This window comes from Eublepharis macularius, chromosome 4 (genome assembly GCF_028583425.1).
Source record: "Eublepharis macularius isolate TG4126 chromosome 4, MPM_Emac_v1.0, whole genome shotgun sequence".
Lineage (NCBI taxonomy): Eukaryota > Metazoa > Chordata > Lepidosauria > Squamata > Eublepharidae > Eublepharis > Eublepharis macularius.
The window spans coordinates 82,538,830-82,554,433 of record NC_072793.1 but is presented as its reverse complement, the minus strand read 5'-3'; the positions used below and the strand labels follow the sequence as shown (position 1 = coordinate 82,554,433).

The following is a 15,604-nucleotide window of genomic DNA, read 5'->3' as shown; positions in this document are numbered from 1 at the left end:
TTTCTAACAGTGGAACAGCTCTCTGCCACCCCAAGCTTTTTGAATGCAGTTTTTAGTTCAAAGCCTATGCAGTTAGTAACTGTGCTACACAACTCTATGCTCCCACTTAAGCTTTAGTAAAGCATAAGCATACAAAACAATTCTTGTTAGTGTAGAAATGATGTAAAGCTATTTGGAACTGTAGATTGTCCCACCACTTCTATTCCTCACATATTCAGCACAGATGACCAAAGGTCATTGCAAGAGCACTGAAGGAAGACATATCATCTTCTCCCTTCCCTCATAAAGCACCGAAGGAACACAAATCATCTTCTCCTTTTCCCATCTTCTCTCATTTCCCATCTCCCATCTCCGCCTCTGTAGGAGGTACTCCTACAGAGGCAGTTGAAACACATTTTTTGAAAAGACTTTGCAAAACAGGATGAAAAAAACCTGAAGTTCCCATTTTGTATCTGAGAGCCAAGCTACAAGTGACGCCTGACACAGGTTGGACACTTGTCAGCTTCCCTCAAGTTTTGATGGGAAATGTAGGCCTCCTGGTCTTGCAGCTTGGCTCTCCATTTAATTGAAGTTTACAGAGGGGCAGTCTATGGGAGGGAGAACATGCGGTCAGGAGGGGAGTGTAGGCTTTAGACTCACCGGGCGCCCCCCTTCCCCTCCGCTGTGAGTGTGTGTGTGGGGGGGGGGGTTCTGTAAACTTCAATTAAATGGAGAGCCAAGCTATAAGACGCCTACATTTCCCATGAAAACTTGAGAGAAGCTGACAAGTGTCCAACCTGTGTCAGGCGTCACTTGTAACTTGGCTCTGAGAGTCAAGCTACACGTGACGCCTGACACAGGTTGGACACTTGTCAGCTTCCCTCAAGTTTTGATGGGAAATGTAGGCATCCTGGTCTTGCAGCTGTAATGGAGAGCCAAGCTGTAAAACCAGGATGCCTACATTTCCCATCAAAACTTGAGGTAAGCTGACAAGTGTCCAACCTGTGTAAGGCGTCACTTGTAGCTTGGCTCTGAGATACAGTATTGAGGGTAGATCTTTCCCCTGATGGAAATTCTCCTTCCTTTTGAGCTATACGTAGCCATGGTAGGAAAGAAAAAAATGTACTGTTTTTTCACTAATACAAATAACAGCAGCTTGAAGGTTATATTTCTATCAGAGACCAGGCACGGAGCCCTGCTCCAAATCATTTTCTACTGCATCCACATTTTATGATGAAGAAAAAGTCAGGTGATGATCAAACATCACACAATATATAATTGGGACCTAAAAGGTGTGTACCACTATGGAAAAAACTCACTGGTATAAACAAATCAAAAAGTTTCTCAGTGCTGATAACAAATGTGGACCCAAAGCATAATATAAAGCGCTTCTACTGTGTTGTCCAGTAGGCTTTCTGTTGGTGAATTAATGGAAGGTTTGTCAGTTGTTTTTTTACCAGTCACTGCTTTTTTGCCTTTAACAGAAATTTGACATGAGCAATTAACATGGCATTAGTTCCATACCCAGGAAAGTACCACTTGCTGATTTCAGCTGATTAAACTGGTAAAGGCACAGGAATAGTCCACACACGCACACCCCAATCTGCTGGCAGCTCCACATTGATTGTATGGGTTGTTACTGGTGCGGCAAACATAGGCCCTTTCTACACACGTTGGATAATGCACTTTCAATGCACTTTAGTTATCCTTTAGAAGTGGCTTTTGTGTTTCACACACGAAAGCCCAGTTCCAAATGAAGCAGCCATAATCTGCTCCCTCAGCCTACTATGGACCGCTGAGCTCTCAGTTATCATATGGCAGCATGATGGCTGTGGGAAAGTCCTGAAAGAAAAATAGCAGAACTAAAACTGAAATTGAGGAATGGTGGTGAAATATATCACTTTTTATCTGAACACCTACATGGCCTGTTACAAGGGAATGGATCATGGACCTGTTCATCATTGTCAACATTCTGTCTTGTTCAAATTGTATCTTTCAAAGGAGGATTCTTCATCATCATCATTATCAGTATTTATTACAGTTCATAGCCAGCACAACGTCCCCCGCATGTGTCAGTAATGACTCAGTGGTTGCACAGGAGACTACCTTTACCTTTAACCAGCATGTATTAACCTAAGTAAGTTTACAGAAATGCATATAAAAATGTTATAAATTTAAAATGAAGCTCAGAATAAACACGTAAAACAGGTCTTGAGGGACTCTTATTTCATGCCTCCATGTGTCAACTCAAGTAAGTTTGCAGGGATAAATACTAAAATAGTATAAAATTTAAAAACCAAGCTTGATGAGCAAATAAAACATAGGCCACATGGGTAACTCTTGAATCATATATCCAATACCTTCTGTAGTCATTCCTTGCGGAAGCTATACGCTACAGCAAGGAATCTGGTACATGCACGTGAAAACTGTGTTGTTACATCAGATAAAAGCTTCTTGGTGATTTCCAAAGCAGGACATGCAGAAAACCTCACAAGTAGAGGATATAGGATCTTCACATGAGCTTCCTAGTAAAAACAACAATGAAACAAAGCATGCTCTATTGTCTCAACTAGGCCTTCTCCACCTGGCATATTTATTTCAAAAAACAGATCATTTTCCCCCCACAACTGAAACCAGTATTTTCAGTATGATGTTTTAAATAAGCATGTAGATGTTGTGAAAACCCTGCAAATGGATTCAAACATTGATTTTCTAAATCCAAACATGATAACATTTATTTCAGCTATATGCTGATCCATTTCCCCTTTCAGCAGAAGTAGCATGACAGCTGGAGATAGGCAAGTTGGAGAATTCGCAAAGAACAAAAACAGGGAATTTTTGATATCTGATTTTTATTCCCACTATACAAAATAAAATAACTTCTCTAACATAGGTCTGTATGTGATGCATCAAAATTTACTTCCCTATAGATTTAACTGGTGAGACAGTGCAAAAGAAAACAAGATTGTCTTGAACAGACTTAAAACTGAGGCATGTTCTAAGAAGAACAAGCAAGGTGACATCAGAATTTGATTACTAGAGACTTGTAGCATAAGTTGCTCACAAGTAGACATGGGCACAAACAGCATTATGAATGAAAAAACCCACCGAACAGGCTGCTCGGCTGCTTGCGAACGGGCTGTTTGTGATGCGCCATTCCAGCTGAATAGGTGGTCAGCGCAAGCCTTGTTCATCGCGCTCGGCCACCATTCGGGAAGCTCAGGCACCTTCAATCAATTGCCTCAGCAACGGAGGGGGAGGGGGAGTGCATGAACTCTGTCTGCACTCCCTCTGTCTCCCCGGACACCCCAATCAAAGCCCAACTTAGCTTGATGGGCAGGTCTTCCTTCCAAGCGTGGAGCTGCAAATTGGTTACAATTGGTAACGTGGGAGCAGACACCGGGGGGGAGGGAGGGAGGAGCGGGTGTTCTGTGGCCATGGGAACTCCAATCTCATCCCTGCAAACCCTGTTAGGCAGTTCTGACTGCCAACCACAGGCCTCCTGCATTTCTCAATGAGTCCTCAGCTTATGAAAGGGCACTGCGCTCCCAGTTCTGGTTTCACTTTCAGCAAGCAGTGGAGTGGGAGAGAGCTGTTAATAGCATTTTGGGAGAGATAGAAGGAGAGTGCATTGGAGCTGGGCTTTTTTCTGTGTGTGGTGGGTGGGATAGGGAGCTATCCCCTCTGGTTCCAGGGCTGCTGCCAGGCCCTGGGGCCAAGCTCAGTGGGCACCTTGGCTGAGGGCTCACCCTGATTTTTAGTGCCTGTTCTGGACAGGACTCTGGGAGTGCTGGGCTAGGGCTCTACACCCTCCCTCTGGTTCCAGGGCTGCTGCCAGGCCCTGGGGCCAAGCTCAGTGGGCACCCTGGCTGAGGGATCACATTATTATCACTGCCTGATCTGGTCAGGTCTCTGGGAGTGCTGGGCTAGGACACTATCCTCTCCCTCTGTTTCCAGGGCTGCTGCCAGGCCCTGGGGCCAAGCTCACTGGGCACCTTGACTAAGGGCTCACAGTGTTCTCTCCTTTTCTGTCCTCCTTAATTCTAGTTTGGTGGCACAATGAGTCTTCCTGTTGTGTTGGCCGCCAAGGGTGGTCGTCGGGTGAAGCGCAAAGGCAGTCCTCCTGGTTTACTTGTGGAAAGCAGTACTGGGTGTGGCTCGGGGGCAGCAGAGAGTCCTCCCGCTCCCCCAAATTCACCTGTGGGGGCTGAGGAGGAGGCCAAAGAGGTCTTTCCACTGGGGGGAGAGGATCTCTCTCAACATTTTGAGGAGGGGGTGGGTAACAGATCCCCGGAGGAATGGTTTGTGTTTTATGAAAGATCCCTCCCGTCCCCATCCCAAACTCTTGGTGGTGTTCCCACCTGCAGTCCACCCCTTACCCCATCGTCCGTGGCCAGCTCCGCAGCACAGCCTGTAACCATTTGTCTTCCTTCCCCTGAGACAGTTAGTGGTCCACGCTTCAATGCCTCCATATGGAGGCACTTTCGGGCCCTTCCTAATGACCCCCATGTGGTGCGGTGCCGTGCCTGTGATGTCCTGGTGCGCAGGGGCAAAAACCCAAAGCATCTGTCGTCAACAGCCCTGACTCGGCACCTGAAGACGCACCACCCGAGCCTGTGGTCTCCATCCTAGCCCAGTGAAACATCTGTTGAGGGGAGAAAGAGGGCAACCAGCTCTTTTGAGCGGGGATCAGTGGGAGGGTCTCCTTGCCCTGAGGGTGATGCTGGTGGGAGTGGAACACTCTGGCAGGATGTGCTTACAGAGATTATCCCCTCGGGGTCTGGGACAGTGCCGCTTAGAATGTTGAGGTTGAGGGCTCAGGAGGTGCGCCTTCGTGTCTTATGGACATAGCAAACATAATAGCTATCCAGCTGTATTGGAAAGAAGCATACAAAATTAATAGTACATTTCTAAGTGGAGTTACACTTTTCTAAGCTCATTGATTTAAATGGACCTAGACAGGTGTAACTTTATCTTTTGCACAATTAGTTATTTCTGCAACACAAAATCAGATTAATTCATTTGTGCCCAATTTCCACATCGGAACTAAAAAAAGGAATCTAACTCTACTTTGTGAATGGTATGCCTGTGTACAAATCATGTTTGCTGGCAGGGTATGGCCCTTCTTCTACCGATTACATTTTTATCTCCAAGAAGCCCCAAGCAGCGTATATAGCAATTTCTTTCATGTCATACTCTCTTAGCTTAACCCACCTCACAGGGTTGTTGTAGAGATGAAAAGGAGGAAGGGAGAATAATGCTGTAAGCTGCTTTGGGTCATCATTGAGGAGAAAAGTGGGGTATACAAAAAATAAAGAAATTACTACTTCTGGATACCCCAGACTAATACTATGGCTTTCAGCATTAAGCTCTCTCCCTAACACTTGCCACCTTCATATTCTACAATGTTAGCTGCTTTGAAACTGCCACATTCCTCTCTTGTACTTGTTACTTCTAGGACCTCTTTGCTACCTTAGATCTAGGACAGAGCAAAGAACCACTTGTTTATAAATCTGATTACATGCTGCTTTTAGCCTTCATTCCTTCTCTGTGTGTGTATGTGCATATATATGTATATGGCGGGGGTGGGGGGAGAATGACAACAAAGCAATTCACTTTGAAATTAATTAACATAGTCATGTGAGATGGTCTTCGGGGTCTGGGACAGTGCCGCTTAGAATGTTGAGGTTGAGGGCTCAGGAGGTGCGCCTTCGTGTCTTAGCAGAGACGATTGCCCTACATGGCTTGCCCATATCCATCGTGGAGTGTGTGGGGTTCCACATGCTACTAAAGCATCTCACCCCTTGGTTCTCCCTGCCGTCGCCACGCACCCTTGCCCATCAAGTCCTGTGGGTATCTCAAATGAGGGCTGGCACGTTTGGGTCAGGTTTAGCTAGGCCCACTCCCACTGTTAACAGGCTTCTGAGACCTTGACAGGCCTTCTTGGCACAGCCAGATCATCATGATACCGCCTTTCTGTGAAGGCAAGAAAGTGGGTAATGCTGGCGGCAGCCTCCTTTGGGCACTTGCGCAACAGCTCAGGGGCTGTTGCACATATAGTTGAGCTGCACGGTGCCCCTATCCATTGCAAATGCTGTGCCCTCTGAGCAGGGGCAAATGGGTCCCTTGACTCATGTCTTTCCCGCAAAGGCAGGAAGGTGGCCGATGTCAGCTGCTGCTGCTGTCCCGTTTCTGTCTCTCCCTCTCTGGAACCACTCTGACCCGTCCATCCCCTCCTTTCCACGAAGGCAGGAAGGCGGTTGGTGTCCCCCCTCCCACCCTGACCACTTCGTGTTCCCTCTTTCCTCCTCTCTCTCTCGGGTACTGCCACGAGTCCCTTCCCCAACACTTGCACCGCCCTGTCCCCTCATTTCCGTGATGGCAGGGACGTGGGTGATGCCTGCAGCTGCCGATTCAGGGTCTTCCTGTCCCCCTCGCAGGATCTTCGCCGCACCCAGAACCCCTGGGTCCTTGTCTCCCTGACCACCTGGTGGCCGCAGTCATGAACCACCTTGCTGCATAAACGGGTGCTTTGTCCACCTCTGACCTGCAGGCCTGGTGGGCGGGCACATGGCGGGTGCCGCTGGCAAGCAGCCAGACCCCCTGCCCCCTGAGGGGAGGCGGCACGCCACCACCTTCCCAAGCCTGCCAGGCCCGGCGGCCACAATCTTCACCCACCTTGCTGCATAAGCAGATGCTTTGTCCACCTCCGACCTGGAGGCCTGGCTGGCGGGCACTGAACACATTCGGTAATGGGACATGTTCAGTTCCGGTCAGCTGTTCGTGTTCGTCATCAGGAATGAACACCAAACCTCCTGTTCAGGTTTTTTTCCCCGTTCATGCCCATGTCGACTCACAAGCTTCTGATGCCATTGCTACTAATTCATTATACTGGTTTGAAACTATCTGGTAAATAAGTGTATATCAACTTCAGAAATGAAATAGAATACTATTGACTGTGCAGCCAATATAAACAGAATAGTCCTCTGGACCTAGTAAGTTATAACATCTAAGAATAGTGTGAATGACTTTGAGATACCAGTCAGTATTAAAACTCTTCTGGTACAGTAGCTTTGTGCTTGGCTCCAGCGGGGAGCAGGAAAAAATGAGGTAGCTGAGAGGAATAAAACCATAGTTGCTCACAGAGGGATAATGCTCAAAGCAGAGGTTGCTAAAATAACAAAGCCTGCTTCCAACCTGCAGGTTTAGCTGCCTCAGCTTTGACCATTGTTGCCTGTCTTTTACCAGCTATTGGTTTAGCCTGCGGTAATCTAATTCCTGAGCATTCTGCTGTTCTAGGGATTTAAACCCCAAATTTCCTTGATTCAGTCAAGTCCAACATACTTAGCCAGTGTACCTCAGTGGCTTTTCTTTTAAGCAGCAAGAATTATCATTCCATTTTCTTTTTAAAATATGAGACTGTTCCAGAAGCTTTCCCTCATTTTCCTCCTCCCATCTCCTCTTCCCCTCAACTTCTTGACAGAAGCAATAGTATGCCAGTGTTCAATAATCTGCTGAGGGGAGGTGTGTGTGTGCGTGCCCACATGCTGACAGGGTCTTTTTGTACAAAACCCCCTCAACAACTAGCAAATGGCAGGACTCTCATATACCAGCCAATTGGCAACTCTAGGGCCTCATAGCACAGTGGATAAGATTAAACTAATTTATTCCACAGAACAGATTTGGATTTTACTACATATGATAACTTCTCTGTTCTCAAGAGAGACTACACAGAGTCTTATTATACAGGCTATTCCTAGGAAAACTAAACCAGCTCTTAGCCATTTAAGGAATGTGATGAGAATAATAGACTTTCCTTGGCAAAAATATTCCTATCTTTCTAGGATACCAGAACTGAATCCTTTAATGCATTATTCACTAACAGCAATGTGCTTACCCCTCTGGGCTACAGGAGAGCCCTTTAAATTACTTTTGGATAGTCCTCAACACACACACACACACACACAAGGCTGTCTAGGGCCTCCATCATGGGGAATTCCCCGTCTCTCCTAGCTAAAAGTAAGCTTGGGTGTGCCTTCCTCCCTGCAGTCGATTAAAAGCTCTCTGGAAGGCTCTTCTGGACCCTCTCTCTTGCTTTCCTGAGTGAGTAGTAGAAGAGGGTATTTGCCCCTGGTTTGGACAAGGGTGGGCAGTAGGTCTGTTAGTCAGCCTTTCACATATGTAGTAAATCTGAACATGAAATTGAACTTGTATTTTTTTTCCTGCTGTTCTTCTTCACCTCAAAAAAATTAGAAGTTGCTTCTTGATTTATGTTATACTGCATATTATCTATGATTTTATGTGAAATTTGACCTCCAAGTTTACTGCTCCCTGACAGAAGATTTATACTAAAGATATTTATTTGAACAGCCTCGTAGAAGGTCTAAATATTTGGTTAGTTAGCTAATGAGGAACATTCTTTATATAAGTTTATTATGGCATTATTAAGGGAATAAAAAGAAATTTTGAATAACAGTGGTTTTTTGTGTTAGTGTTCTTCTACCCAAGATCTGGAAGACTGCTACGCTCCTAGAAGTGTGGAGGAAATGGTATTGAAATTTCAAGACAAAAGATTCATAATTATCCTACTGAACTGTACTGACTATACTATCCTGTTATGCAACTATACTCAGCAGTACATCTGTGACATATAACTTTTCAGTTAACAAAGAGCTGGAAAACAACCCCCAAAAATCTGAAATTTCTTTGATTGCTCACAGCTGCAGAAGTTGAATAACTAGATCTTTTAAAGCAGTGTTCGGCTTATTCTTGGGCAAGTAACTTGAATAAGCACAAATGTGCTTGCTGCCATTCTCTTTAAGAGATCACCAGCAACTTTATTTTAAAGCACTGCCCCCTCCTTTCATTTGTGAAATTACTCCCTGAAATGTTGATCTGAAAAAAAGTAAACAACATAAAGTGTATCATTATCTATCAACAATTTTTGATGGTGTGGCACTGACTGCTTTTAGCTACATCTTCATGACTGAGGGTCTCTTTAAAAATCTATACATCTAGAGAGACCCTGAGAGGGGGGTTTGAATTGGGAGTCCAAGTACCAATATACCATTTTGGATCAAGAATTTATTGGCATGAAGAACTGAGAGTGACTTCATGATCTCAAATGTCAGCTTTGCTGCTTGCTTTGTGGTTAACTGGTCTATATCTAAACACATTTAGTTTTGTGTCTGAAAGTGTTAATCAGTACTATTAATACATTAACCACTTTTTGATAACCACTTTTTGATAACAATTAATACACAGAAGAGTAATGAACAGTACTTGGATCTAAGCAATAATGAAGTCAGTGGGACCGATACCTCAGTTCTACTTACCTGTTAAGATGGAGTTTATTAACATAAGCATGTAGGTGTTTGTGTAACAAGTTTTAAGATGAGGTTGGCAGTCTTCTTCAGCCCCCTTGCTCTGTCTTTACATGTCTGTGGGTTGCATTGCTCAGAATTTGTAACTTGTCACACAGCCCTTCTTCAGTTTTATTTATAGCATTAATCAAAAACAAATGATCAAAGGGAGGCAATTGGAATCCTTTTAAAGATTAAATATTGGCTGGAAATGCTAGGAAATGAAATCCCACAAGCAGTATAAAATGGAGCTCTACTTCCATGCTAAAATGGAAATCCCCTCTTCAGACACTCACCTCTCTTGCTTTTCCTTCTTTAGGCATGTTTATACAAAACATGGTTTACAGGCATATTTACAAGTGTCTCATATATTCGTTGAGTTTGACTGCCCTCAACAGCCTTGATACCTGTCACTTTGCATGGGAGTGGGTCTCCCACTTTCCCCTCTTATGCAGAATTAAGATGAATTTCTTTGTTGAACAGTGGTTTTGGATTGTTGATAGTTTCACACTTCTTAACTGTTGAATTTTGTTAAATACTTATTACCTACCTTTACCTTTACCACTCAAGTTCATTTAAAAAAAAATCAACTGGGTGGTTGTCGTTGTTTTCAACTACTTCTCACAAGGTACAGAAAGATCCTAAGGCAAAGCTCAGTCACTTTTCCTAGGACTGTACTTATCTAATTATAGGCCTGTCAAGGAACCAAAACATGTACCTGCAATTAACCAAAACCTAATTAGTCCCTTTGTCAGCCACATGGACTTCTGGAAAATGATAGTACTTTCCCATACATACAACGTTCACATGTCCCCATTGGTATTGGGAAAGGATGACGTTAGAGGAGATGTATTGCACAGGTGAGAGGAGCAGAATCTTTTCTGTTACGGCTACATAAATGTGGAATTCATTCCCGTGGGAGGCCCGTGAGACCCTTGGTACAGTTTTAGTCCAATATTTAAGCATCAAATAATGTGTTGCATATGAGAACTTTGACTGGTCTCTCCCTACTTTTTCTTTTTATTTCAATGCAGCTGCCAGGGGCGGGGGGGGGGGGGGCGCGGGCGGCACATGTAGGACTCTGAATTTAATCAGAGATTTGTGCTGTGGGTGTTGGTGTATTTAATCTTTTTTCAAATCTAATATTTTTCTCTCCCAGAAAGCTTTATTTTAACCTACAGAAGGGGGAGAAAAACAGGTGATATGCAAATATATATAACTATAATAGGTGATGATGTGAGACAGGGCTTTTTCTGGGAAAAGAGGTGGTGGAACTCACTGGGTAACATATGGCAAGTGATGTCATCATGCAGGCCATGGCTATCCAGGAGTGCTGCTGCACTCCACAGGGTGCTTTTTTCAGCCAGAACACCGCGGAATGACATTCCGGCACCTCTTAAAAATACCCATGTGACTGGCAGGTATTTGGGCCTGAAACGGCCAGGATCGGGCTGCTGCCTGGCAGAGAAGGGTTCCCCCGTGTGGCAGCAGCCTGTTCCAGGCTGATTAAGTCCCTATTCGAGCCATTTGGGGCCTGTTTTGGCCATTTTGGGCCCATTTTGACCCAATTCTGCCCCAAAATGACCAGGACTGGGCCACTGTTGGGCAGAGAAGGTTTCCCCTGCACAGCAGCGGCCCATTCCAGGCTGATTCGGGCTTGTTTTGGACATTTTGGGTCTGTTTTGGCCTAGATCAGGCCCCAAATCGGGCCGCTGCTGGGCAGAGAAGGGTTCCCCCACGTGGCAGGAGCCCATTCCATGCTGATTCAGGCCCGATCTGAGCCGTTTGGGCCATTTTGGGTCTGTTTTGGCCTAATTTGGGCCCGAAATGACCTGGATCGGGCCGCTGCTGGGTGAGGGAATGTTCCCCCTTGTGGCAGCAGTTCGTTCCAGGCCGATTCGGGCCCAATCAGGGCCATTTAGGACATTTTGGGCCCATTTTGGCCCAATTAAGGCCAGAAAGGGCCACTATCAGCTGCTGTGGGCGGGGGAGGGTTCCTCTGTGTGGCAGTGTCCTGTTTCAGCCATTTTGGGCCTGTTTGGCCCAGTTTGGGCCTGAAACTGCCAGGATCGGCCACTGCCTGGTGGAGGAGGGTTCCCCGCATGGCAGGGGCCTCTTTCCGGCCATTTTGGGCCTGTTTCAGCCCAATTCAGGCAGGATCAGGCTGCTGCTGGGCACGGGAGAGCTATCCTGCATGGCAGTGGCACATTCCAGGCCAATTTGTGTCTGAATTGGGCTCCCTATGGAACACCAGTCCCCTGGGTATTTTTAAGAGATGCTGTAATGTCATTCTGCGGTGTTCCGGCTGAAAAAAAGCCCCCTGTGGAGTGTAGAAGCACTCCTAGACAACCACGGCCTGTGTGATGACATAAATGATGTCATCATGCAGTCCCAGGAGCGTGTACGCATGGTACCCAGTGAGTTCTACCACTTCTTTTCCCAGAAAAAACTTGACTCTCATCATCACCTATTATAGTGATATATATTTGCACAGGGCTTTTTTCAGCAGGAACGTGGTGGAATGCAATTCCAGCAACTCTTGAAAGTAATCACGTGTCTGGTGTCCCCAGCATCTGATCCTGTTTCCTCCCCACGCACAGCCCAAGGTGCCTGGCTCTTTTGCGGCACACTGAGCCTCAGTGGCAGCAAAACAGAAGTAGGCCCCGCGTCCCAGCTTGCCGGGGAGGGGCTGCCTCTATTGCCACTTCCTTGAGTGCTTCCCCCCAGCTGGAGGCAGGAGGTCTTAGGAGCGCATGCTGCTAGGGGCACTGCCTCTTGCCAGGAGTTTCCCCGGGTGCTGGCAACCCACACTACGCCACTGATAGGGCTGCCAGACACCTGGTGAGGGCGGGGGATCCCCCGCCCCCACCCTCCCACCCCCGCCCCTACTTACCTGGGCAGTGGGGGGCGCGCAACTTCCATGCGTGCCCCCCTGCAGTAATGCGCCCCCCCCCCGCGCGCACAGCAGCTGCCAGGATCAGGCATGTTTTGGCCTGGATTGGGGCCTGTGGAGCGTGGGAGCATTCCTGCGCTCCGCAGGGGCCCACAACGGACCCGATCTGCGTCAAAACAGGCTCAATCCGTGCCAAAAAGGGCACGGATCGGGCCCGTTTTGGCACGGATTGGGCCTGGTTGTGGGCCCCTGTGGAGCGCAGGAACGCTCCTGCACTCCGAAGGAGCCCAAAACGGGCCCGATCCGCACCAAAACGGGCCCAATCCATGCCCGTTTTGGCGTGGTCGGGCCCGTTTTGGTCTGCTGCGAAGTGCAGGAGCGTTCCTGCACTCCGCAGCAGCCCCCAATGGCGCAATCCAGGGGCTGCGTGATGACGTCACTTCACAGAAGTGACGTCATCATGCTTGCAGGAGTGCGCACGTGCGCACAAAGCATGCGCGCACCCACCCACCCCCAGGTAAGAGCCAGGCCCCAATATCCCACTGGGAGATTGAGGGGGCCTGGCAACCCTAGCCACTGAGTTCCACCACCTCTTTTCCCAGAATAAAAGCTCTGTATTTGCATATTACCTGTTCTCTGTGGGTGGCACACTTCTGTTCTGCCTATTTATCCTCACAGTAATACTTATAAAGGTAGTTTAGACAGATGTCTCTCCAGTCCAACTCCATATAAATTGCTCTTCTTTTCTGGTGTACTGCATTAATTGGAAGCATAAAATTTTGTTTCTGGGAAAATGAAATAAATACCAATAACATTGTAACTGTTTTTGCTCTATGGATCAAGACTGAGGGAAACTGCTGGATATTTCCTGTGCTGCAAGACAACTCTCTTGTTAGGACAGAGACCATGGGCATGAAGTAAGGGTCACTGTATGTGTGTAAGGGGAGGTATTTGGGAATTTCCTGCATTTTGCAGAGGGTTGGACTAGATGACCCTAGAGATCCCTTCCAACCATGTGATTCTATGATTCTATTTATTTTACAAAATGTATACCCCACCTTTCTGTCCTCTTAAGGGCCAGCAAAGCAGCTAAGTTTCAAATAGTTAGCCATGTTGGTCCATAGTAAAACAGCAGGATTTGAGTCCAGTGGCACCTTAGAGTAACAGTATTTTCAGAGTATAAGCTTTCAAGAGTCAAAGCTCCCTTCTTCAGATACAAATACTTGCATCTGAAGCTTCGACTCTTAAAAGATTACACCCTGAAAACCTTATTGGTCTCCCTGGGATCAACCGTAAATGCAAGACAGAGCTGAGTATCATCTTCATATTGGTGCTTACCCAGTCCAAATTTCTGAATGACCTAATTCAGTGGTTTCATGATGATGCTAAAGGGGCTGAGACAGAGCCTTGTGGGACCTCATAGGCCAATGGGCTAAAGCAGAGCCCCATTCATTTTGTAAAACAAATTTATAAATAAGTGTATAATCATTATTTAGAGGATATGTGCTCCTTAGATAACGAGATGCAGTTGGACAGAGAGGAAGTCTTGTGGCGCAGAAGAAAAAAGTGAGCCCAGAACAAAAATGTTAATAGGAAAAGCAAGACTTGTCAAAATTCTCTCTTCTACGCAGTCCTGACAGCACTGAAGTCCACCCACTTCATGCTCCATGTGGTCACCCCATGTGTTCCATACTTTCCTGTGCTGATGTGCACATTAGCCAGATGTTTTTTCAAAAGGAAGTGAAAAGCAGGACACTTACCCCCTCACCCCATTAACTGCTGGCTTTCGCCACCTCCATTAGTACAACCCTCTTGCAGCTGATTCAGGTATATAATAACTGAGCTCAGTAACTATAGATCTTTATTACTTTGAACAGATATGCTTGAGAAGGTATTATACAGAATTCACAAAATTTCTGGATCTTTTTAGAGCTAGCCAAATAAAAGCTATTGGCTCCTGTGTTTCATATTTCCTGTAGAATCCTGTTAAAATTACTCCAGTTCAGGGCTGTTTTAACCCATGGCCAGGCCCCTAGGCTTCCAGGTATTTCGGGGTCCCTCCAATTCTTCAGCCTTTCACCCCATTACAGCTGACAGCTTGACCCTGGTACAGTAGGTACTAGACTGCAGTACATAGCCCTATAACCATTTTGAGGGTCTCCTGAAGAATTCTATTCAGAGTTTTAAAAATATTTTTATTGCACGAGTAGAACTCTTCAGGAAAACACATTTTGGGAGTATAATTGTTCAATATTGTAATATTTTGAAGTGAGTATTTTTTTTGCTATTTATTAAAAATACATAATTTATGGATAATTGTTTTAATATAATAGACAATTTGTTTCACTTCAATAAGGAAGCAGTTAATTGTCTTATTAACAGAGGTTATATAAGAGAATTAATTAATCCTAATTAATGTGGGGTGTGTGCTTCAGCCTAGTCAGCTTTATGAATAATACAGCCCTGCTCCAATCTCACCCTTTGGCTGCGTCCACACATCATCTGCACTACTGCAGCACTGTAGCAATCTTTCACAAGGGGATTAAAAAGAGTCCAGTAGCACCTTTAAGACTAACCAATTTTATTGTAGCATAAGCTTTCGAGAATCACAGTTCTCTACTGTTTGCATCTACTCTGCCCTCCCCTCCCCTCCTATATATCTGACCAGTTTCTTCTTACCCTCCATGCATCTGACGAAGAGAACTGTGATTCTCGAAAGCTTATGCTACAATAAAGTTGGTTAGTCTTAAAGGTGCTACTGGACTCTTTTTGATTTTGCTACTACAGACTAACACGGCTAACTCCTCTGCATCTATGACAAGGGGATTAGTTTGTGTGGAAAAGGCAGTAAATTGCAGGAGACTGCTATAGCACAGTCACGGAACAATATCCAGTGATGAGAGGATGCAGCCTTTTCCGGACTAAAAAAGCTTTCCCCAAATCCTTTCCCATCCAACGGAAACCCACAAATAAAAAGATTTCAGGGGAGAAGGCAGAAAGCGTGCAGCCCGTTGCTTACTGACAAGCAAGCCACTGGGAACTTACTCCCAAGGAAGTGTACTTATTTCAGCCAGGGGGAAGGCGAGAGGCGCCTCGACGCCGAAGATCACAACAGGAACCATAAACTTGATGTTTTTATGCCTTGATAACACTGCAGGGTAAAACAGTCAAACCCGTGTGGTCTTTGCAGATGCCAATCATGCCACACCGTGGGCTTCCCCTACTCCCGGCTCCTCTGTATTCTGAAGCTCTTTTTTATCTTAAGGGCTTAAGAAGTTGTTTGTGCGAAAAGGGAAAATTCTGGTGATTAGCTGTTCGGCTTGTCAATCATCGGCCAGGGAAATTCCAAAGTGGGCGGTTCTGAGTCACG

At 45.9% G+C, this 15,604-nt stretch overlaps 1 protein-coding gene across 1 annotated transcript in view; it reads left to right on the top strand.

The window, feature by feature from the left end:
• The first annotated feature begins 8,009 nt into the window (after positions 1–8,009).
• The window catches only part of TNIP1 (TNFAIP3 interacting protein 1), a 75,973-nt gene continuing 68,378 nt past the window's right edge, over positions 8,010–15,604 (top strand). The window contains exon 1 of the mRNA XM_054975970.1: positions 8,010–8,082. The gene's annotated coding sequence lies outside the window, so the exon portion shown is untranslated. The remainder of the gene's footprint in view (positions 8,083–15,604) is intronic.